Source organism: Aedes albopictus, chromosome 1 (genome assembly GCF_035046485.1).
Source record: "Aedes albopictus strain Foshan chromosome 1, AalbF5, whole genome shotgun sequence".
Lineage (NCBI taxonomy): Eukaryota > Metazoa > Arthropoda > Insecta > Diptera > Culicidae > Aedes > Aedes albopictus.
In genome coordinates, this window is record NC_085136.1 from 38,494,025 (window position 1) to 38,517,978 (window position 23,954).

The following is a 23,954-nucleotide window of genomic DNA, read 5'->3' on the forward strand; positions in this document are numbered from 1 at the left end:
GATCACTCCCCAGAACACTGTGGTGGGCCTCTTGGTTAGAGCATTCCTTACGAAATGTCTTCTCAATTGCCCCTCCCTCCCACCATTCGACCATTTAGAGGACCTCCAGCAGCCGTCACAAGGAAGGCATCTCCCAAATGAACCGCGCAACCGTTCTCCAGCAGTACGCTTCGTTTACACAGCAACACCGCACCGCAGTGAGCTTTCGGGGAAAAGTGCAGAAATTTTATTTTCATTCATAAATTTTAGAAACGAAGCGAACTACGCCGGCAGAACCGGGTTTTATGCCGGGACGTGTGTGTGCTACCAAAAAACTAAAAAGAAAGAACCTTCTCCACGTTGCACTCGAATGTCCGTAGAAAATAACAAAATCAAACAACGGTCGGTTGGTTGGTAGGTGTACGACTGCGGAACCAACTGATGCAGCGTCTTTCACTGTTTGCAACTCTGTGGATCTCCTTCTTTTTGCACCAGGAGGAATGAATACCTAGGTAATATTGTTTTCAATTTATATTTCTTTCAAATATTGTGTGCATTTTACGACCGACCGTGTGTTTCGGGTTTGGAAATGAATTTGTCGTACTGGTGGAAACCGCTGGAGGATGCACTCCGTATATAATATACGGTGACCTCACTCGGCTTTTTTATGTTTAGACTTATCTAGGATATTAGTTACAGTTATGGTCAACAAGCGAATTCAACATCAACTCACAATTTTGCGATGTCTTAATGTTGTTGTTAATGAAATGAAATACATACGTAGCTTCTTCCTTATTATTTCCAATTTCAAGTAATTATTGTATTTAGGGTATTTATGTTTGTTATAGGGGGGGAAGCTGACTAGACTGATAAGAGCAACGATGGACGGTGTGCAGAACAGCGTAAGAATTTCGGGTGAACTATCCAGTTCATTTGAATCTCGACGGGGACTACGACAAGGTGATGGACTTTCCTGCCTACTATTCAACATCGCCCAGGAAGGTGTTATGCGACGAGCCGGGCTCAACAGCCGGGGTACGATTTTCACGAAATCCGGCCAATTTGTCTGTTTTGCGGATGACATGGATATTATTGCTAGAACATTTGGAACGGTGGCAGAACTGTACACCCGCCTGAAACGTGAAGCAGCAAAGGTCGGACTAGTGATGAATGCGGCTAAGACAAAGTACATGCTGGTAGGTGAGACTGAGCGAGACAGGACAAGCCTTGGCAGCAATGTTACGATAGACGGGGATACTTTCGAGGTGGTAGAAGAATTCGTCTACCTCGGTTCCTTGCTAACGGCTGACAATAACGTGAGCCGTGAAATACGAAGGCGCATCATCAGTGGAAGTCGTGCCTACTATGGGCTCCAGAAGAAACTGCGGTCAAAAAAGATTCACCCCCGCACCAAATGTACCATGTACAAAACGTTAATAAGACCGGTGGTTCTCTACGGACACGAGACATGGACGATGCTCGAGGAGGACCTGCAAGCACTCGGAGTTTTCGAGCGACGGGTGTTAAGGACGATCTTCGGCGGTGTGCAGGAGAACGGTGTGTGGCGGAGAAGGAAGAACCACGAGCTCGCTGCACTTTACGGCGAACCCAGCATCCAGAAAGTGGGCAAAGCCGGAAGGATACGATGGGCAGGGCATCTTGCAAGAATGCCGGACAACAACCCTGCAAAGTTGGTGTTTGCTAACCATCCGGTTGAGTCAAGAAGGCGTGGAGCGCATAGAGCACGATGGGCGGACCAGGTGGAGCGTGATCTGGCGAGTGTTGGGCGTGACCGACGTTAGAGAGCTGCAGCTGCAAATCGAGTATTATGGCGGCAAATTGTTGATTCAGTATTATGATGAATTTGATGTTAACTAAATAAATGAAAAAAAAATTAATGTTTGTTATGAATTGCCCTGAAACTACTTCAAGAAGAAAGCTTTGAGTATACGTGCTATCACTGAAATCAATTTGCGACACATTATCGCACGAAATCCCACAGATTCAGGATTACCCAGACGTAAAAAACTATTTGCCCTCTATACAGAAAACTTTCGCTCCTAGTTCTCAGAGCTCTGAAATCGGCGTCGAACGCCGAGAACGCAGGGCAACGTTGGAGCCTGGCGGGTCCGGGATTCACGACAAAAAACATTAGTTTGCGCACGATTATTCTGCGTGAGACATGATTAACAAGACAAGATATAATAATAAAAATTTTATAAAGTCCGGCAGTGCATTGAAAAGTGTAGCCGGGCGGGAGGCGCCGGAGAGGGGGATAAAAATATGAATCCGCACGAATCGCGCGGGTAGCGTAAACTGCAGCAGCAGCAGCAGCAACAATGAACCTTCCGAAGGGACAGAATCGTTCCGGGAGGGAGGTGGTTGTCTCGCGCCCAGTAGAAGCAGCAGCAGCAGCAACCGGGAAGAACGTGTTCCCCGAAGAAAACGTGATTTCGATCCGGTCCACACAGCAGTTCAGCAATAGTAGGATTTATTAAGCGCTCATAGAAAACATATTAATGAGCCTGTTCTAACATGATGTTGTTTTGCCTTTTTCGTGCGTGTAACAAAGTTATTCTGAAAAATTTGCATTTTGTTTCTAATTTATTTGTATATTTTTTTTTCATTTATTTAGTTAACATAAAATTCATGATAATACTGAATCAACAATTTGCCGCCATAATACTCGATGCAACTGCAGTTCTCCAACGTCGGTCACGCCCAACACTCGCCAGATCACGCTCCACCTGGTCCGCCCATCGTGCTCTATGCGCTCCACGCCTTCTTGACCCAACCGGATGGTTAGCAAACACCAACTTTGCAGGGTTGTTGTCCGGCATTCTTGCAACATGCCCTGCCCACCGTATCCTTCCGGCTTTGGCCACCTTCTGGATGCTGGTTTCGCCTTAAAGTGCTGCGAGCTCGTGCTTCATCCTTCTCCGCCACACACCGTTCTCCTGCACACCGCCGAAGATCGTCCTTAGCACCCGTCGCTAGAAAACTCCGAGTGCTTGCTGGTCCTCCTCGAGCATCGTCCATGTCTCGTGTCCGTAGAGAACCACCGGTATTATTAGACACATTCTACGGGCCCCGAATCATCAATACCAATTTTTCAAAGTTGAGTTATGGCATATTTGACATTTTTATAACATTCTAGGTTACTTTTGTCATCCAAAAATGTATTCGACATGATATGAGTGTGACAATAAATATAAATTGAACGACGATTAAAATTAACATTAAAATCGTGATTTGAAGTCGTTTAGGCACGCTTTTCATCCAAACTATCGTATTTTAAACACCAACACACTGATTTTTGAAAAGTCTTCCATCATTTGTAGATAAATGTATGTAGATTTTTTACCATAAAAAGGTTTTTTAAGCGGAAGACTTTACAACTCTGAAATACGGCTGATCATAGTATGGGTTTTTATTGCGTTGTAACGTCACGGAAAATCAACATTTTTAAATTTTATTCAAATACGGAAAACGTTACAAATATGAAATTTTGCATGCTCTTTGTACTCGAAAAGATCTTTCAAATGAGACTAAAAAAAAGAAAATCGGTTCACGGAAGCCTGAGTTTCATCTGGTTGAAGTTTGCGTTGTAACGTCACGAAAAAAAGTTCTATGGAAAAGACCAAATCTTTCTGGATTGGACGGCCTCTGAATTGGACAAACGTAGTACTTTATTCAAAACAGTTTCGTTCTCGTTGTGTATGAGCTCTTTTTCGAGATATCGTTTATAAATTGCGTTCCATTGCCGGTTAATAAACTACGTAGGCTTTTGAAGGACGGGGGAGATGGTGTTTGGCCAAAATCTACGATGTAATTGTACTGCGATATTGTAAAATTTTTTAATCGTAATCTAATACCACTCAAACCGAAAATTTCTGTGATATGAGTGCCTAACAGACGAAACACTGACGAAATTACAAAGTTATTAAGTTGGTCAAAGACTTACAGTTGATGGATAGTTTGATTTATAGTTCCACCAACAGGCGGCGCTAGAGAACTTACAAATTTTAAATTTCATACATCTTAGGATCCCTTTTACATAGAAATACTATTTCTTCGGCAATGTTGTTTGGTAAGCAAAGGACTTGCAGTTGATTTACCAATAGATGCGAGATTTTGCCACTACAAGACGTTAGTTTCCATTTTGTAAAAGCAGGCAAGGGATTAGAATTTCTTGAAAAGTATTCTACAAGCTGGAACTTTTTTCACTTTGGATATATTGCATTCAAATCAAATTGTAATCAAAGATCAATATATAATTCTTAACTTTCAAAATTTAATTTGATTTGATTCACTTATTCCTTAGATATAAGAGTTAATAGAACACAGTCAAAAATATGATTCTGCTTAAAGCGTTCCATTTTTGTGTAGAGCTAACCAATCAAGTCCAAAATTGTAGATATTACAGATAACAAGATGAGGAACTATCAGTCAAAGTTTGAGAATTTTTGATATATTTAATAAAAAGTTACGGCTTGTTGAATGTGTTTTGGGTAATTAATAAAATTCGCATGCTTTTGAAAATTTGCAACTACCACTACTGTGTGGCAGAAATTAATACCATACGGCTATTAAACTGAAAGTCTAGTGATCTACCAAACAACTTTAATGAAGCAACGATCTTTCCAATTAATCACGATCCTGAGATAAGTAAACTAAAAATGTGTATGCCCTCTAGCGCCTTCTAGTGGAAGGATTTGAAATCATACGGCCCATCAATTGAAAGTTCAACAATTTTGCCGAGGACACCAACTGTCTAAATAGTTAGGATCTTGAAATATATGAGATGGGTATTACGTCAGTGTTACATCTATTTTTGGTATAACAAGAATCACCGACCAACAGACGTAACACCTACGAAATTGAACCTCATATATCTCGGGACTCTAATTACTTAGACTTTAAGAATGTTGATGTCTTTGGAAAAAAAATATCTTGTCAAGAATTTACAGTTTCAAAGCCGTTTGGTTCAAAAAATAAAAAAATAAAAATAATGCACTTTATATTTATTAAAAAAATAGTCAACATGTTGTATCTTCTGTGCCCAAAGATTTTGCCAAAAAATAGTTTCTCAACTAATCAAAATTTGTTGAAAACTTTTTGAGAAATTCTAAACTATTGTAAACTTTTAATAAGCGTCGCCCAGTGTGTCTGAATCTCACATCCAATAGTAAATCAGCTATAAGTTTTTGACTTATCAAACAATTTTGCCAAAGACACTAACTCTCTAAGTAATTATGACTCTGATATACAGGATGGATTTTTTTTGTAAGAATTAGGTCTATTTGTCTCTGGAACCACAGAAATTGATGCCCCTAAGTGGTATGCAGATCCTTAGGTATGTCTTTGGTTCAATAACTGCTCGCACATCTTAAAGCGTTTTTAATTGAATCAATGACATTGCATAAATGATTGAAAAAAAAGTTTAATTCGACGGCGTGATTAGTTTTATGCTGCAAAATCTAAATATCTGGCGGTGCGAAGTAATGAATATCAACAGTTTAGTCTTTGGGACAATATTAGATGAAAATGGGTGGTACTAGGCCGAAGATGGGTACCAGTAACCTTTATGAAGGAGTTTTCATACTGTTGATAGCAATAACTTGGCGCTCCGAGCCATTTATCACTAAACGGATTTTTAATAGAATAAAGTTGCTCTTAGAGCAGTAAAAATAATGCAATAATATATTCACAAATTCGGGCAATTTTGTCAGATTATTCTGATTCAAAAATGATGTGAATTTTCGTGACGTAACAACCCTGTTTGAAACTGAACAGGCGTTGTAACGTCACGAAATGTAAAAGTCGATTATCCAAAAACGAATGTGTGAAATGTATATGTTTTATTTAAAATCCGAGCAAATTTTTCAGGATGTTCGTTGCGCGGTAGGGGGGAGGGGGGGGGGGGGTCGAATTCTAGCGCGTTGTTACGTCACGCTACAAATACGCATTTTAAACAAGTTTTTCTAATGAAAACTTAATGTTGAACAGGTCACAAATATCGGAAATTGCGGAAAGAAATCTGATTATGATAAAATATTTTGAAGTTTACAGTCGTTTTTATGAATTATAGTGAAAAATCTGACTACAAATGCATAGAAACGTTGTAACGTCACGGTAGAATGTGCCTTATTTCGACGGCGTGATGAGTTATATGCTGAAAAATTAAAATATCTGGAGGTGCAAAATAAAAGATCTCAGCGCGCTAGTCTTTGGAACAAAACTAGAAGAATATGGGTGATACTAAACCAAAGATGGGTGCGGTGTCATTAACCTTCACGAAGCAGTATTCATGCTGTTGATAGCAATAACTTGGCCCTCCGAGCCATTTATCACAAAACGGATTTTCAGTAGAATAAAGTTCCCCTTTAAGCAGTTCGTTTTCATGAGTTATAGAGGAAATTCTGACTACGAGTGCGTCAAAACGTTGTAACGTCACGGTAGAATGTGTCATTAACGCCTTGTACATGGTACATTTGATGCGGGGGTGAATTTTTTTTGACCGCAGTTTCTTCTGGAGCCCATAGTAGGCACGGCTTCCACTGATGATGCGCCTTCGTATTTCACGGCTCACGTTATTGTCAGCCGTTAGCAAGGAACCGAGGTAGACGAATTCTTCTACCACCTCGAAAGTATCCCCGTCTATCGTAACATTGCTGCCAAGGCTTGTCCTGTCTCGCTCAGTCTCACCTACCAGCATGTACTTTGTCTTAGCCGCATTCACCACTAGTCCGACCTTTGCTGCTTCACGTTTCAGGCGGGTGTACAGTTCTGCCACCGTTCCAAATGTTCTAGCAATAATATCCATGTCATCCGCAAAACAGACAAATTGGCCGGATTTCGTGAAAATCGTACCCCGGCTGTTGAGCCCGGCTCGTCGCCCTTCCAGGGCGATGTTGAATACAGGTATGTTCCGTTTTTATCAACACGGTCCGCGATTTTCAGTTGATAAAAACGGAATAGTGATAAAAACGGAATAATTTTCTTTGATGAAATATGTTGCAATATTTTAATACGAATTGAAAGTTTTACTGTAGAACACATTCCAAAAGTAAAAATATACAGTTTACTATGAAATTTAATTGTTTTTTTATATCTTTTAGTACATCTTGGTTGCACAGTTCAAATTACAGTTTTCTGACCGTGATGCCGACAAGTGGTTTTCACAACAATTTGGAACTTTATCTTCGTTGAACACAAGAATGACACATATTATAGTTCCAGTACCTGGATCGACGTTTTAATATATGACATACTTCCAGGAATGATTTATCTCCAGGAACATAATTTCGATATCCTAATAAAAATGGATATGTTTACTTTCTTCCGGAAGGCATTTCTCCACGAGTATCATCTTCACAGATTTCTGAAAAAGTTTCGTCTAGGATACTTTTAGGAAATCTCCAGGATTTTTTTCTTAGCAATCACTTCTCCAGAATATTGGATTCCCCAAGAAGTTCCTCCAGATTTTTTCTAGGTTACCTTGTACTTCATGCCACTTGTTTATCCTTTGGAATAAGATAAGAATTTTAAAGAAAAGAGGTTCTGCCCCTAATGTTTTCTTAAGAAATTCCTTCTCGGATCAAGATGTCTCCAGAACGTCTTTCTGGGATTCCTTCAACATTTTTTTTTCTGGAATTTCATCAGAAGTTCTTTTTGGATTCTTTAAAGAGTTTCTTATGATGTTTTTCCCTGGAATGTCCTCCATTCAAAAATTTATTTGAAGGATTCCCACAGGACTTTGTTTTGGTATTTATGCGCAGTAGACCTACACCTACTGGAACTATTATATGAATACTTCTAAGAAATTTTCCAAGAGGATTCTCTATCTTTCATCTTTGTTATTTCCCCATGATTACTAGATGAACCAGCCTTGGGCAGAAAATCTCGTTAATAAAGATATTATAATGATAATTCTCCCCGATTTCTTACTGCGTCTCTCAGAAGCTTGGTCTGGAATCTCCCAGAAGTTTAATCTAGTAATCTTTCAGGAAATTTTTCTTCAAATCCTCAAGAAGTTTCTTCAGGGAGTCCTCCTAATGTTCTGTATAGAAATCTCCGGAGAGTTATTCCTGAGAATTCTCCAGAAGTTCATAATGGGAAACCTTGAGAAAGTTCTTTCAAGAAATCATCGAATTGTTCCTCAAGGAATACTCTCAGAATTGATAGGATTTCTTTAGGATTTTTTGAGAGTTCTTAGTTTCTTGTTCTTCTGAGAACTCTTCAGGAGTTGCTGGAGAAATTCATAGATTGTTTTTCAGGATCCTAGACTCCTCTTTCCTGTAGAAACTTATATCTGAAAATCCCTCTGTTATTGGCTGTTTCCGGTCAAAATGGATTTTTAGGCGGAATTACTTTATATCTTTCAACGTTTCGGCCCTTGGTTTGGGCCTTCCTCAAGGAGGAAGGCCCAAACCAAGGGCCGAAACGTTGGAAGATATAAAGTAATTCCGCCTAAAAATCCATTTTGACCGGAAACAGCCAATAACAGAGGGATTATTCGACAAAACCCTGGTCGCATTCCAAATATTTATATCTGAAAGACTTAACTCCTTATTCACCTAAAGAAGTTTCTGAATTCTTTCCTGATGATTAATCAGAAGAAACCCATTAAGGAATCTGGAGGAATACAAGTTAGAATCGCTAGTAGGAATGATTGAAGAAAGCCAAGATTGCATTTTGGAGCAACCGAAAGATGAAATCCCGGACAAAACTCTATAGGAATCTCCAGTTAGGCTAGTGCATGTAGCAGTTACGGTCGGGAAAATTTGGGCAGGGTATTAAGGATGATAAGAGATATCTCTGGTAAAAATTTGAGCCCCGTCGGAAAGAAATAGCTACCAGGAGAGAAGAATTCAGCACAGAGCGTAGTTTCAAGAAAATCGTGTAAAAATCGCGTTATATTTATTTCACTTAAAAAGTTTTGTAACATGATTGTAATGTAAAAATTCAGACAATGACAGGACAGTCAAAGATAAACCCTAAACTGATTAAGTTCTCGAAAAACACTTGAAGAGACAGGCCTAGTTTCAGTTGGTACGTAGATCCGTGAAGAAAAAGAAGAAGAAGAAGAAATGAGAAGAAGGATCTTCAGATGGAAGTCCTTGGAGAAAAACCCAAATGGACTTCCAATGGGATCTAATGGATACCAATTAAGGTGCCCTAGCACAATAGGCAAATGAAATAAAAAAAAAGTTCGATTATCTAGGGTGTTTTTTCCTAATGCCGGAAAAACGAGTCCGTCCTTTGATGATTTTAATGCACATCCCATTTCTTATTGATCTATCATGATTAGCTACTTATGTTACGCTTGTAAAATGATTGAGCCATTTTACAAACCCGACAAAATTGCTGATGATGATATTGATATTCACGTGTTACCTCCTGCCACCTCTTGTCAGGTTTCCATTAATTAAATTGGCTCGGTTTATTTTTTCTATTGGACCATTGGTTTGATTTTTCTCATGTTCAAATAAGGAGTAAAATTATGCGTGAGAGAAATTAACACATGAATTTACACATAAATTTGAAATGTGTTGAAAGCTACTGTAATGTATACGTCTTCTATATCATTATTGGTGGTTGCTTCAAATTCATTCATGGACGCATTGCCTCAAGATTAATGTTAAACTATAAATAACTCGTATTCGAGGGAAAAAATTTGACAAAAACTTTAGTGTTGACAAAAACGGAATGAAATGTTGATGAAATCGAATAGTGACAAAAACGGATAGCGATAAAAACGAATAGTGACAAAAACGGAACATACCTGTAGTAGGCAGGAAAGTCTATCACCTTGTCGTAGTCACCGTCGAGATTCGAATGAACTAGATAGTTCACCCGAAATCCATACGCTGTTCTGCACACCGTCCATCGTTGCTCTTATCAGTCTGGTAAGCTTCTCGTCCATGATTTTTCATAGCTCTGTGCGGTCGATTCTGTCCTATGTCGCTTTGAAGTCGATGATCAGATGGTGCGTTGGGACCTGGTATTCACGACATTTCTGGAGGATTTGCCATACGGTGAAGATCTGGTCCGTTGTCGACCGGCCGTCGATGAAACCGGCTTGGTAACTTCCCACGAACTCATTTACGTTAGGTGAAAGACGACGGAAGATGATCTGGGATAGCACTTTGTAGGCGGCATTCAAAATGGTGATCGCTAAAAAGTTTTCACACATTAACTTGTCGCCTTTCTTGTGGGTGGGACAGATTATCCCTTCCTTCCACTCCTCCGGTAGCTGTTCGGTTTCCCAGATCTTGACTACTAACTGGTGCAGACAGGTGGCCAACTTTTCCGGGCCCATCTTGATGAGTTCTGCTGCGATACCGTCCTTACCAGCCGTTTTGTTGTTTTTGAGCTGGTGGATGGCATCCTTAACCTCCCTCAGCATGGGAGTTGGTTGTTCCCTGTTGTTCCCGTCCTCTGCTGCACCAACATAGTCATTTCCTCCGCTGCCTTGGTCCTCCGTGCCTACATTCTCTTCGCCATTCAAGTGCTCGTCGAAGTGCTGCTTCCACTTTTCGATCACCTCACGTTTGTCCGTCAGGAGGCTCCCGTCCTTATCCCTGCAGATTTCGGCTTGCGGCACGTAGCCTTTGCGGGATGCGTTGAGCTTCTGGTAGAACTTACGTGTTTCTTGTGAACGGCACAGCAGTTCCATTTCCTCGCACTCCGCTTCTTCCAGGCGGCGCTTTTTCTCCCGGAAGAGATGGGTCTGCTGCTTGCGCTTCTGTCTGTATTGCTCCACATTCTGTCGGGTTCCATGCTGCAGCATTACCGCCCGCGCTGCATCATTCTCCTCCAGAACCGCTCTGCACTCCTCGTCGAACCAATCGTTTCGTCGACTCCGTTCTACGTACCCGATAGTGCTCTCGGCTGCGTTGCTGATGGCTGCTTTGACTGTACTCCAGCAGTCCTCTAGAGGGGCCACAACGAGCACACCATCGTCCGGCAACGCTGCCTCGAGATTCGATTGCTTCAGTCGCTCTAGATCGTACAGGGCGGCCGCCGGTAATGTACGGTGTTAATAACGGAGAGTTTTGGGCGCAGTTTAACCATCACCAGGTAGTGATCGGAGTCGATATTAGTGCCACGATAGGTCCTGACGTCGATAATGTCGGAGAAGTGCCGTCCATCAATCAGAACGTGGTCGATTTGCGATTCCGTTGTTGTGGTGATCTCCAGGTGTAACGATACGGGAGGCTGTGCTGGAAGAAGGTGCTACGAATGACCATGTTCTTGGAGGCGGCGAAATCGATAAGGCGTAGGCCATTTTCGTTCGTCAGCTGGTGGGCGCTGAACTTTCCAATCGTCAGTCTGAACTCCTCCTCCTGGCCTACCTGAGCGTTTAGATCCCCTATGATGATCTAGATGTCGTGGTTTGGGCAGCGGTCGTACTCGCGTTCGAGCTGCGCGTAAAAAGCGTCTTTGTCATCATCAGTGCTTCCGGAGTGAGGGCTGTGCACGTTTATTATGCTAATGTTGAAGAATCGGCCCTTGATTCTCAACCTGCACATTCTTTCGTCGATCGGCCACCAACCGATCACGCGCCTCTGCATGTCGCCCATCACTATAAAAGCTGTTCCCACCTCACGTGTGTTGCCGCAACCCTGGTAGATAGTAGTATTACCTCTAAACGTTCGCACCATAGATCCTGTCCAACACACCTCCTGCAGCGCTACGATTCCGAACCCGCGATCCTTCAGTATATCGACGAGTATGCGGGTGCTCCCGATGAAGTTGAGAGATCTGCAGTTCCACGTACCGAGCTTCCAATCGCAAGTCCCTTTCCGTCGCTGTGGTTGTCGCCATTGGTATCGGTTCGCATTCTTCTCTTGTTGATTTTCCGGTGCTAGTGGGCACGTTGTATTCGCGGCATTTCTGCAACACCTGGTGGATGGCGAGCATCTGGTCCGTTGTAGCGCGTTCACCCATGAATCCAGCCTGATATTGCCCCACGAACTCTCTTACAATCGGTGATAGACGGCGGCATAAAATTTGAGAGAGTACCTTGCAGGCAGCGCTCAGTAGTGTGATCGCGCGGTAGTTCCCGCAATCCAACTTGTCGCCGTTTTTGTAGATGGGACACACGATACCTTCCATCCACTCCTCCGGTAATACTTCCTCCTTCCAAATCTTGGTAATAACCCAGTGTAGTGCACTCACCAGTGCTTCTCCACCGTGTTTTAGAAGCTCGCTTTGTAGTTGATCTGCTACAGCGGCTTTGTTGTTTTTTAGCCGGCCAACATCCTCCTCAATCTCTTGGTGGTCAGGGGCCGGAAGTCTCTCGTCCTGTGCACATACTCCTAGATCTGTTACCACGCCACCTTCGGTACTTGCAACGTCGCCATTGAGGTGCTCATCGTAATGCTGCCGCCACCTCTCGGCCACCTCACGCTCGCTCGTGAGAATATTCCCGTGATTATCACGGCACATGTCGGCTTGTGACACAAAGCCTCTACGCGAGCGGTTCTCGTAGAACTTTCGTGTGTCCTTAGCGCGGTACAGCTCTTCTATCGCTTCACGATCTCGTTCTTCCACGACGGAACGCATCGTGCTCAAATTTTGCAGCGTCTTATGAGCCGAATCAAATAATAAAAAAAATCTCCCCTTCCTACAAGCGAGTCACGGTTCTCGATAAACTTATTCCGCATATCCTAGGCTACCCTTGAACGTCAGTGGTTACATTGTTTTAGACAATTTGTTTGGAAAACATGTAGATAAGAACGGTTTTCCATACAAATTTCCACTTAGTGAAGTATGCAGAGCCTGAAATTTTGTAAACAAATACGTGGCGCCACACCGATGGATGCGACTTGATGAACTAGTGCTTTCATCAAGGGTTTGGTTTCAGAAGGTTCCAGGAGGTTTTAGAGGGTTCGTTTCACATGCTCCCAGTTGAACTTCGCGGGAATTAAGAGGGACCTAAGGGGGGTTCAAGGCGTTTAAATACGTTTCAGAGCGTTTGAGGAGGTTTGAGAGGTGTGTTGGTGGGCTTCACATGCTCTAAAGTGTGCTCCATAGGATTTTAGAGAGGTTCAAAGGCTTTTCATGGCGTTACAATGCGTTTCTGGGCATTTCAGAATACTCAAAGTGGTCATCACAGGCTCTAGAGTGAGCTTTATGGAAGATTACAGAAGCTATCGGAGGGGATTTAGGAGCTTCAGATGCTCTCAGGTAAGTTTCGCGGAGATTTCAGGGGGATTTCAAAGGCGATTAAAAAAAGTGCTACAATGCATTTCAAGACGTTTCAGGTTTCAGAGGGGTCTTGAGGGCTTCAAAGTTCCTAGATAAGCTTATCAGGGATATGAAGAAATTTTCGGAGACGTTACAATGCGTTTCAGGTGAACTACGCGAGAGTTTCAGGACTTTTTGTGATTTCAGAAGCGTAACAAGGCGTTACAAAGCGTGAAAGGCATTTGCGTGGGTTGCGGAAGGTTTCAGTGGGGCCAAAAGAGGTTTCAAGGGCTCTCAGATGCACTTTACGAGAGTTCTAGAAGGTCAAAGGCGTTTCAAGGTACTTCAATGGATTTCAAGGCGTTTTAGAGCATTTCAAGAGGCTTCGGGGGGCTCTAGGGAGCTTCACTGGGTTTCATGTGAGCTTCACTGTTATTTCAGGGGATTTTCAGAGACGCTTCAGGGCGCAACAATACGTTCCATGAGGATTCAGTGCGGTTAATGGGGCTTCTGAGGCGTTTCATGGCATTTCAATGCGTTTCAGGGTGTGTAATTCAGTTTCAAGAGGTACCAGAAGATTTGTATGGCGCTTCATAGACTTTCAGCTGAGCATCACTGGGGTGAAAAAGGATGTTTCAAAGCGTTTGATGGGCGTTTTAGAAGGGTTTTGGAAGGGTGGTTTTAGAAGAGCTTCCGGAGCTTCTAGATTGATTGCGCTTGTAGATACAATAACCTATTCCAATGACTTATGCTCGAGAAAGTATTTAAAAAACCTTATTTAGGCAGTCAATTCCACTTCATTGCCGTTGACGAGCGATTGAAATCATCACGTACCGTCATGCGGGGTGACATTGGGCCACTATTCTGCACATTTAGAATACGAAGGGAATGCATATTGTGTACTAGACTAATAGAATACAACTTCTAAGATACTTTGCATCCACTGTCAGATTCTTTGACTTATATTGAATCCGTGGAATCGGTGGATTACCCTCTAGGCCCAATGTCACTTCGAACGACAGTTCTTACATTGACCTGAAACCTGACTTAACAGGCACCATTCTCACCTAAAAATGCAATTTCTTACAGCGATCTCACGTAGACCAAAATTTGGCCTAGACTTTTGTCGATACAAAAATGTTTAAATTTGTATGGAGTGCAGACTTTGGCCAGACCTCCACCCCTCCCCACAAATAATCTACGTGGTTTATGAACGGTCCCTAAGTGAGCTGTGAAAAAATGAGCGATTTCGTTTTATATTTAGGGGCGGCGCAAAAGGTTTAAGCTGAATTTATGCTAGAGCAAATATTTACAAAACATTTCAAATTTGATTCTCAAACATAACTTTTCTAGACTAAATCGGTGATTCTAGAACCTACTTGGGCCAAATTTGACCTTAAAGTTGCGATATCTCTACTGGTTTTTGAGATATCTGAAGAAAATGTCATATTTTAGTAATCAATTAAAAAAAAAATACTAGAATGAGACACTTTTTTTCAATCATTCCAAAAATCTGTAGAGATATCGCCATTCTGAGGTCAAATTTGGTCCAATTTGGTTCTAGAATCACCGAGTTAGTTTGAAAATTAAATTTGAAATGTTTTTTGAATATTTGCTTTAGCACAAATTCCACTTAAGCCCTTTGCGCCACCCCTAAATATCAACCGAATTCGCTCATTTTTTCACAGCTCACTTACAGGGGATACTCAAAATAACTGGGACAGGTAAAATTTTCACTTTTCAAAAAATGTTCAACTCGCTGTAACTTTTCGAATAGTGCATCAAATATTCTCAATTTTTTACTGTAAGTTCAGCAACTAGTTGTGTATCAGTAGTCCAATTTTGGAAAAGATCGGACCATTGTCCACGGAGTTATAAAGATTCTAGAAAAAGGTAAAATTATCCGATATCCAACTTTGAGCTGTTATATCTCCGGATTTGTTAATGCCAGAAGCTCAATTCGTAGATAATGGTCTGGCTTAGGTACACTGGGATGGTTCGTTTCTTCATCTTTAAATCACTAGAACCATTTGTCTGTGATTACTGGTGGTATTTCATGGTTTATTACGGTATCTAGTACACTTGTACACTTGAACTATCTGGTATCAACAGAACATATTTCGGATGATATTCACTGGTGTAATGTCTTATTGTAATGATACTCTTCTATTACTGGTTTGTATCTTTTGGTAATGTCTTCTAGTACTGGTTGTGATATCTTCTGGTAATGTCTTCTAGTACTGATTGTCACTTTGACTTTTATGTGATTCTTATACAATGCGGGAGCTAATTACAAAGAGGTTTATGTCCATTTTCAGTAGAACACAATTAGACTATACTATTTCTTGGTAGTGGTAATAGTGACCAAAGGGAGGAAGATTTACTTCATAGATGTATAAATAAATCACTTATTCAAAGCAAACTCATAGCGGTAATGGTTACAAAAGAAATACAATTGGTTGGGATGTTCAAAACTATACGAATGATCTTAGTCGAGCAATTCAACACATTTACGGCCTTAACAGGATTCAATGAACCGAATGCAATGAAATTTTGACCAATCATGACTTGTATAATGAGCTATGAAAAACCTTTGACTTAGCTTTAAATTCTTAACATGGAAGAAAATTATAACGATTAGATTATTTTTCTAATAAAACACCAAATTATCCAAAACTTCAACATCGTTTCAAAATCCAAGATGCAAATTATAGTTCAATTAATTTCCCTCTAAATGACTTACATAGAAATGTGTTTTGAAGGAAAGTTACAACATAGCCGCTAATAAATTGAGAAAGTAATGGGATACATATTAGAAATCGATGAATTTACTAAAAAATCGTGAAATAAATGAAATCGTAATAACTTTTTCTCTTGTTAAAAGTTTCAAGTTAAGTTAAACGTTTTTAAGAGTTCATCATATAAGTCATGAATGGACAAAATTTCATTGCAATCAGTTCATTGAATCCGGAGATATAACAGCTTAAAGTTGGCAATCGAATAATTATATCCTTTTCATGAATCTCTATATCTTCGTGAAGAATAGCCCGATCTTTTCCAAATTTGGACCACTGATACACAATAAGTTGATGAACTTACAGTAAAAATTTGAGAATATTTGATGCCCTTTTCAAAAAGTTACAGCGAGTTGAACATTTTTCGAAAAGTGAAAATTTTACCTGTCCCAGTTATTTTGAGTATCCCCTGTATTTCGACCAGTAGATAACTCCACTTGGGAAATCATATCCCGGAGATATATTTTTTAAATTAGCCCCACATTACTGTACACCCGACTGAAACGCGAAGCAGCAAAGGTCGGAATGTTGGTGAAAGCGTCCAAAACAAAGCACATGCTGGCAGGCGGAACCGAACACGACCGGGTCCGTCTAGGTAGTAATGTGACGATAGACGAGGATACCTTCGAGGTGGTGAAGGATTCGTCTACCTCGGATCCTTACTGGCGGCTGACAATAATGCTAGCTGTGAAACACGAAGGCGTATCCTCAGTGGCAGTCTTGCCTACTATGGGCTACAGAAGAAGCTGCATTCCAAAAAAAAAAAATCACCCACGCACCAAGTGCGCCATGTACAAGACGCTGATAAGACCGGTGATCCTCTACGGACACGAGGCATGGACCATGCTCGAAGAGGACTTGCAAGCACTCGGAGTTTTTGAGCGACGCGTGCTAAGGACGATCTTCGGCGGTGTGCAGGAGAACGGTGTGTGGTGGAGAAGGATGAACCACGAGCTTGCTGAACTTTACGGCGAACCCAGCATCCAGAAAGTGGCCAAAGCCGGAAGGATACGGTGAGCAGGGCATGTTGCAAGAATTCCTGCAAAGCCTGATCCTGTTGACACAAGAAGGCGTGTAGCGCAGAGAGCACGATGGGCGGACCAGGTAGAGCGTGACTTGGCGAGCATAGGGCGTGACCGAGGATGAAGAACGGCAGTCACGAACCGTGTATTTATGAAGAAATATTGTTGATTCAGTTTTATCTTGAATTAAATGTAATTCTAAATAAATGAAAATGACAAACATATAAATTTCGATGAGCACATTTTCAAAGTGACCGAAAAATTGTTCAATGATCGCAGAAACTTTTTCATCACCCAGCCCAGCAGCAGCCCAGCGATGCCATGCGCTTGTGTTTTGTTTGTTGTGGCGAGAGCGCACAACAAGCAGTGCTTACACTTTGTGATCAAACCTCGGGTTTTTCTTAAAGTTGCAACGTTCAGCAAGTTCTAATTAGTGTACTCTCCCGTACACAGTCCTCCTCACTCAGGTCTGGTCTGTGATCTATTTTTAAGGGGAAATCTTTTGCGCGCTCAAACAACAGGTTCGATGTTGTTGATTCTAGCGAATGGGCCAACCAGACAATTTGCGAGTTTGATCCTAGGCCAGCCAAGGGTATCATTTTTCACTTAGCGAGACACACTTTGGCTGGACTGGCTGGAGCAAACTGGAGCCTGGATGTGGATGGGAACGCATGGGAACCAATTCGCAGTAAATCATAGCTCACGAATTGCGCGCGGCCTATTTTATAGGACCGCTCGCTCTCCGTGCAGTTTGATAGCATCTTGAGGGCAGGTAGCCAGCAAAGTTCTTCCACTACCGCTGACTGGCGAAGAAGGGTATGCGGTAGGTCATTGGTGCCTGTGAAGAAAGCTGGAACTGTTCAAAAGTTACCTGCCACGTGCATGTCTTTAACGAAAGGTTTCCAGACTGATCTGGAGTCTTAACAGGAACGACATATTTGCAGCACCATACTGTAGCATATCGCATACCCTTGTAGAAAAGCAACACGATTTTCGAACCCCAAGGTCTCAAATTTCACCACACCCCAGCAGCCGAAGAATCCAATTTACTTCGAACGGAGAATTCTCCACGCGGGAGAAGGACCTCCACATGCGCTCGATTCGCTTAGTCCCGGTCGTCGTCGTCGTCATCATCGCAATCTCAGTCACGGTTCACGACCTGTCAACGTGAACTTTTCAATTTGCGCGCTGCGCGCCCAAACAACCCATTCTCCTGCTACGGCTGGCTGTGCTGTGACCAAGGCAGACAACTGCTGCCAAGCGAGGGCAAAATAAAATCAAACATAATGGCTTGCATTGTTTGGCAGCACAAGTCAATCCCGAGTGACAATTTCTCGTCAAATTAAAGCATCGAAAATTGATTTCTCATGTGCGATAAAAATTGCTGCTCGTTCCACTGCCCTCATGCCGTCCTCGCGTCTTTTCTCTTCGGTTGATGATGATGCTGATGGAGGTAGAATGAAAAGAACTGACCCGGGATGTTAGTGAGCCATTCCAGGCTTGTTTCCATCATTCTTGTCTCCATCGCCATGACAAAAATATGTCCAGAAAAGTCTTTCGCAGAAAGATTGAACCTAACTATTTGAAACATCTTTTCTTCAGATGTTCATTAAAGTATGAACGCTGGGCAAAGCAAAGCCAAAGCAAAGCAAAAGCAAAGCAAAAGCAAAGCAAAAGCAAAGCAAAAGCAAAGCAAAAGCAAAGCAAAAGCAAAGCAAAAGCAAAGCAAAAGCAAAGCAAAAGCAAAGCAAAAGCAAAGCAAAAGCAAAGCAAAAGCAAAGCAAAAGCAAAGCAAAAGCAAAGCAAAAGCAAAGCAAAAGCAAAGCAAAAGCAAAGCAAAAGCAAAGCAAAAGCAAAGCAAAAGCAAAGCAAAAGCAAAGCAAAAGCAAAGCAAAAGCAAAGCAAAAGCAAAGCAAAAGCAAAGCAAAAGCAAAGCAAAAGCAAAGCAAAAGCAAAGCAAAAGCAAAGCAAAAGCAAAGCAAAAGCAAAGCAAAAGCAAAGCAAAAGCAAAGCAAAAGCAAAGCAAAAGCAAAGCAAAAGCAAAGCAAAAGCAAAGCAAAAGCAAAGCAAAAGCAAAGCAAAAGCAAAGCAAAAGCAAAGCAAAAGCAAAGCAAAAGCAAAGCAAAAGCAAAGCAAAAGCAAAGCAAAAGCAAAGCAAAAGCAAAGCAAAAGCAAAGCAAAAGCAAAGCAAAAGCAAAGCAAAAGCAAAGCAAAAGCAAAGCAAAAGCAAAGCAAAAGCAAAGCAAAAGCAAAGCAAAAGCAAAGCAAAAGCAAAGCAAAAGCAAAGCAAAAGCAAAGCAAAAGCAAAGCAAAAGCAAAGCAAAAGCAAAGCAAAAGCAAAGCAAAAGCAAAGCAAAAGCAAAGCAAAAGCAAAGCAAAAGCAAAGCAAAAGCAAAGCAAAAGCAAAGCAAAAGCAAAGCAAAAGCAAAGCAAAAGCAAAGCAAAAGCAAAGCAAAAGCAAAGCAAAAGCAAAGCAAAAGCAAAGCAAAAGCAAAGCAAAAGCAAAGCAAAAGCAAAGCAAAAGCAAAGCAAAAGCAAAGCAAAAGCAAAGCAAAAGCAAAGCAAAAGCAAAAGCAAAGCAAAAGCAAAGCAAAAGCAAAGCAAAAGCAAAGCAAAAGCAAAGCAAAAGCAAAGCAAAAGCAAAGCAAAAGCAAAGCAAAAGCAAAGCAAAAGCAAAGCAAAAGCAAAGCAAAAGCAAAGCAAAAGCAAAGCAAAAGCAAAGCAAAAGCAAAGCAAAAGCAAAGCAAAAGCAAAGCAAAAGCAAAGCAAAAGCAAAGCAAAAGCAAAGCAAAAGCAAAGCAAAAGCAAAGCAAAAGCAAAGCAAAAGCAAAGCAAAAGCAAAGCAAAAGCAAAGCAAAAGCAAAGCAAAAGCAAAGCAAAAGCAAAGCAAAAGCAAAGCAAAAGCAAAGCAAAAGCAAAGCAAAAGCAAAGCAAAAGCAAAGCAAAAGCAAAGCAAAAGCAAAGCAAAAGCAAAGCAAAAGCAAAGCAAAAGCAAAGCAAAAGCAAAGCAAAAGCAAAGCAAAAGCAAAGCAAAAGCAAAGCAAAAGCAAAGCAAAAGCAAAGCAAAAGCAAAGCAAAAGCAAAGCAAAAGCAAAGCAAAAGCAAAGCAAAAGCAAAGCAAAAGCAAAGCAAAAGCAAAGCAAAAGCAAAGCAAAAGCAAAGCAAAAGCAAAGCAAAAGCAAAGCAAAAGCAAAGCAAAAGCAAAGCAAAAGCAAAGCAAAAGCAAAGCAAAAGCAAAGCAAAAGCAAAGCAAAAGCAAAGCAAAAGCAAAGCAAAAGCAAAGCAAAAGCAAAGCAAAAGCAAAGCAAAAGCAAAGCAAAAGCAAAGCAAAAGCAAAGCAAAAGCAAAGCAAAAGCAAAGCAAAAGCAAAGCAAAAGCAAAGCAAAAGCAAAGCAAAAGCAAAGCAAAAGCAAAGCAAAAGCAAAGCAAAAGCAAAGCAAAAGCAAAGCAAAAGCAAAGCAAAAGCAAAGCAAAAGCAAAAGCAAAGCAAAAGCAAAGCAAAAGCAAAGCAAAAGCAAAGCAAAAGCAAAGCAAAAGCAAAGCAAAAGCAAAGCAAAAGCAAAGCAAAAGCAAAGCAAAAGCAAAGCAAAAGCAAAGCAAAAGCAAAGCAAAAGCAAAGCAAAAGCAAAGCAAAAGCAAAGCAAAAGCAAAGCAAAAGCAAAGCAAAAGCAAAGCAAAAGCAAAGCAAAAGCAAAGCAAAAGCAAAGCAAAAGCAAAGCAAAAGCAAAGCAAAAGCAAAGCAAAAGCAAAGCAAAAGCAAAGCAAAAGCAAAGCAAAAGCAAAGCAAAAGCAAAGCAAAAGCAAAGCAAAAGCAAAGCAAAAGCAAAGCAAAAGCAAAGCAAAAGCAAAGCAAAAGCAAAGCAAAAGCAAAGCAAAAGCAAAGCAAAAGCAAAGCAAAAGCAAAGCAAAAGCAAAGCAAAAGCAAAGCAAAAGCAAAGCAAAAGCAAAGCAAAAGCAAAGCAAAAGCAAAGCAAAAGCAAAGCAAAAGCAAAGCAAAAGCAAAGCAAAAGCAAAGCAAAAGCAAAGCAAAAGCAAAGCAAAAGCAAAGCAAAAGCAAAGCAAAAGCAAAGCAAAAGCAAAGCAAAAGCAAAGCAAAAGCAAAGCAAAAGCAAAGCAAAAGCAAAGCAAAAGCAAAGCAAAAACAAAGCAAAAGCAAAGCAAAAGCAAAGCAAAAGCAAAGCAAAAGCAAAGCAAAAGCAAAGCAAAAGCAAAGCAAAAGCAAAGCAAAAGCAAAGCAAAAGCAAAGCAAAAGCAAAGCAAAAGCAAAGCAAAAGCAAAGCAAAAGCAAAGCAAAAGCAAAGCAAAAGCAAAGCAAAAGCAAAGCAAAAGCAAAGCAAAAGCAAAGCAAAAGCAAAGCAAAAGCAAAGCAAAAGCAAAGCAAAAGCAAAGCAAAAGCAAAGCAAAAGCAAAGCAAAAGCAAAGCAAAAGCAAAGCAAAAGCAAAGCAAAAGCAAAGCAAAAGCAAAGCAAAAGCAAAGCAAAAGCAAAGCAAAAGCAAAGCAAAAGCAAAGCAAAAGCAAAGCAAAAGCAAAGCAAAAGCAAAGCAAAAGCAAAGCAAAAGCAAAGCAAAAGCAAAGCAAAAGCAAAGCAAAAGCAAAGCAAAAGCAAAGCAAAAGCAAAGCAAAAGCAAAGCAAAAGCAAAGCAAAAGCAAAGCAAAAGCAAAGCAAAAGCAAAGCAAAAGCAAAGCAAAAGCAAAGCAAAAGCAAAGCAAAAGCAAAGCAAAAGCAAAGCAAAAGCAAAGCAAAAGCAAAGCAAAAGCAAAGCAAAAGCAAAGCAAAAGCAAAGCAAAAGCAAAGCAAAAGCAAAGCAAAAGCAAAGCAAAAGCAAAGCAAAAGCAAAGCAAAAGCAAAGCAAAAGCAAAGCAAAAGCAAAGCAAAAGCAAAGCAAAAGCAAAGCAAAAGCAAAGCAAAAGCAAAGCAAAAGCAAAGCAAAAGCAAAGCAAAAGCAAAGCAAAAGCAAAGCAAAGCAAAACAAAAGCAAAAGCAAAAGCAAAGCAAAAGCAAAGCAAAAGCAAAGCAAAAGCAAAGCAAAAGCAAAGCAAAAGCAAAGCAAAAGCAAAGCAAAAGCAAAGCAAAAGCAAAGCAAAAGCAAAGCAAAAGCAAAGCAAAAGCAAAGCAAAAGCAAAGCAAAAGCAAAGCAAAAGCAAAGCAAAAGCAAAGGAAAAGCAAAGGAAAAGCAAAGCAAAAGCAAAGCGAAAGCAAAGCAAAAGCAAAGCAAAAGCAAAGCAAAAGCAAAAGCAAAGCAAAAGCAAAGCAAAAGCAAAGCAAAAGCAAAGCAAAAGCAAAGCAAAAGCAAAGCAAAAGCAAAGCAAAAGCAAAGCAAAAGCAAAGCAAAAGCAAAGCAAAAGCAAAGCAAAAGCAAAGCAAAAGCAAAGCAAAAGCAAAGCAAAAGCTTCCCAAACTTCTGCTGGAAGTGTTCCATGCATTTGCTGGAAGCTTTCCAAGCTTTTGTTGGAAGCTGTCCAAGCTTCTGCTAGAAGCTTTCCAAGTTTCTGCTGGAAGCTTTCCAAGCTTTTGCGTGGAAGCTTTCCATGCTTCTGTGTGGAAGCGTTCCAAGCTTCTGCTGGAAGCGTTCCAAGCTTCTGCTGGAAGCGTTCCAAGCTTCTGCTGGAAGCGTTCCAAGCTTCTGCTGGAAGCGTTCCAAGCTTCTGCTGGAAGCGTTCCAAGCTTCTGCTGGAAGCGTTCCAAGCTTCTGCTGGAAGCGTTCCAAGCTTCTGCTGGAAGCGTTCCAAGCTTCTGCTGGAAGCGTTCCAAGCTTCTGCTGGAAGCGTTCCAAGCTTCTGCTGGAAGCGTTCCAAGCTTCTGCTGGAAGCGTTCCAAGCTTCTGCTGGAAGCGTTCCAAGCTTCTGCTGGAAGCGTTCCAAGCTTCTGCTGGAAGCGTTCCAAGCTTCTGCTGGAAGCGTTCCGAGCTTCTGCTGGAAGCGTTCCGAGCTTCTGCTAGAAGCGTTCCGAGCTTCTGCTGGAAGCGTTCCAAGCTTCTGCTGGAAGCGTTCCAAGCTTCTGCTGGAAGCGTTCCAAGCTTCTGCTGGAAGCGTTCCAAGCTTCTGCTGGAAGCGTTCCAAGCTTCTGCTGGAAGCGTTCCAAGCTTCTGCTGGAAGCGTTCCAAGCTTCTGCTGGAAGCGTTCCAAGCTTCTGCTGGAAGCGTTCCAAGCTTCTGCTGGAAGCTTTCCAAGCTTCTGCTGGAAGCGTTCCAAGCTTCTGCTGGAAGCGTTCCAAGCTTCTGCTGGAAGCGTTCCAAGCTTCTGCTGGAAGCGTTCCAAGCTTCTGCTGGAAGCGTTCCAAGCTTCTGCTGGAAGCGTTCCAAGCTTCTGCTGGAAGCGTTCCAAGCTTCTGCTGGAAGCGTTCCAAGCTTCTGCTGGAAGCGTTCCAAGCTTCTGCTGGAAGCGTTCCAAGCTTCTGCTGGAAGCGTTCCAAGCTTCTGCTGGAAGCGTTCCAAGCTTCTGCTGGAAGCGTTCCAAGCTTCTGCTGGAAGCGTTCCAAGCTTCTGCTGGAAGCGTTCCAAGCTTCTGCTGGAAGCGTTCCAAGCTTCTGCTGGAAGCGTTCCAAGCTTCTGCTGGAAGCGTTCCAAGCTTCTGCTGGAAGCGTTCCAAGCTTCTGCTGGAAGCGTTCCAAGCTTCTGCTGGAAGCGTTCCAAGCTTCTGCTGGAAGCGTTCCAAGCTTCTGCTGGAAGCGTTCCAAGCTTCTGCTGGAAGCGTTCCAAGCTTCTGCTGGAAGCGTTCCAAGCTTCTGCTGGAAGCGTTCCAAGCTTCTGCTGGAAGCGTTCCAAGCTTCTGCTGGAAGCGTTCCAAGCTTCTGCTGGAAGCGTTCCAAGCTTCTGCTGGAAGCGTTCCAAGCTTCTGCTGGAAGCGTTCCAAGCTTCTGCTGGAAGCGTTCCAAGCTTCTGCTGGAAGCGTTCCAAGCTTCTGCTGGAAGCGTTCCAAGCTTCTGCTGGAAGCGTTCCAAGCTTCTGCTGGAAGCGTTCC

The 23,954-nt window shown here is 41.8% G+C and overlaps 1 pseudogene; it reads left to right on the forward strand.

Moving 5' to 3' along the window:
• Nucleotides 1-2,318: 2,318 nt before the first annotated feature.
• LOC134288291 (uncharacterized) overlaps nucleotides 2,319-23,954 on the forward strand; it is a 68,772-nt pseudogene continuing 47,136 nt past the window's right edge.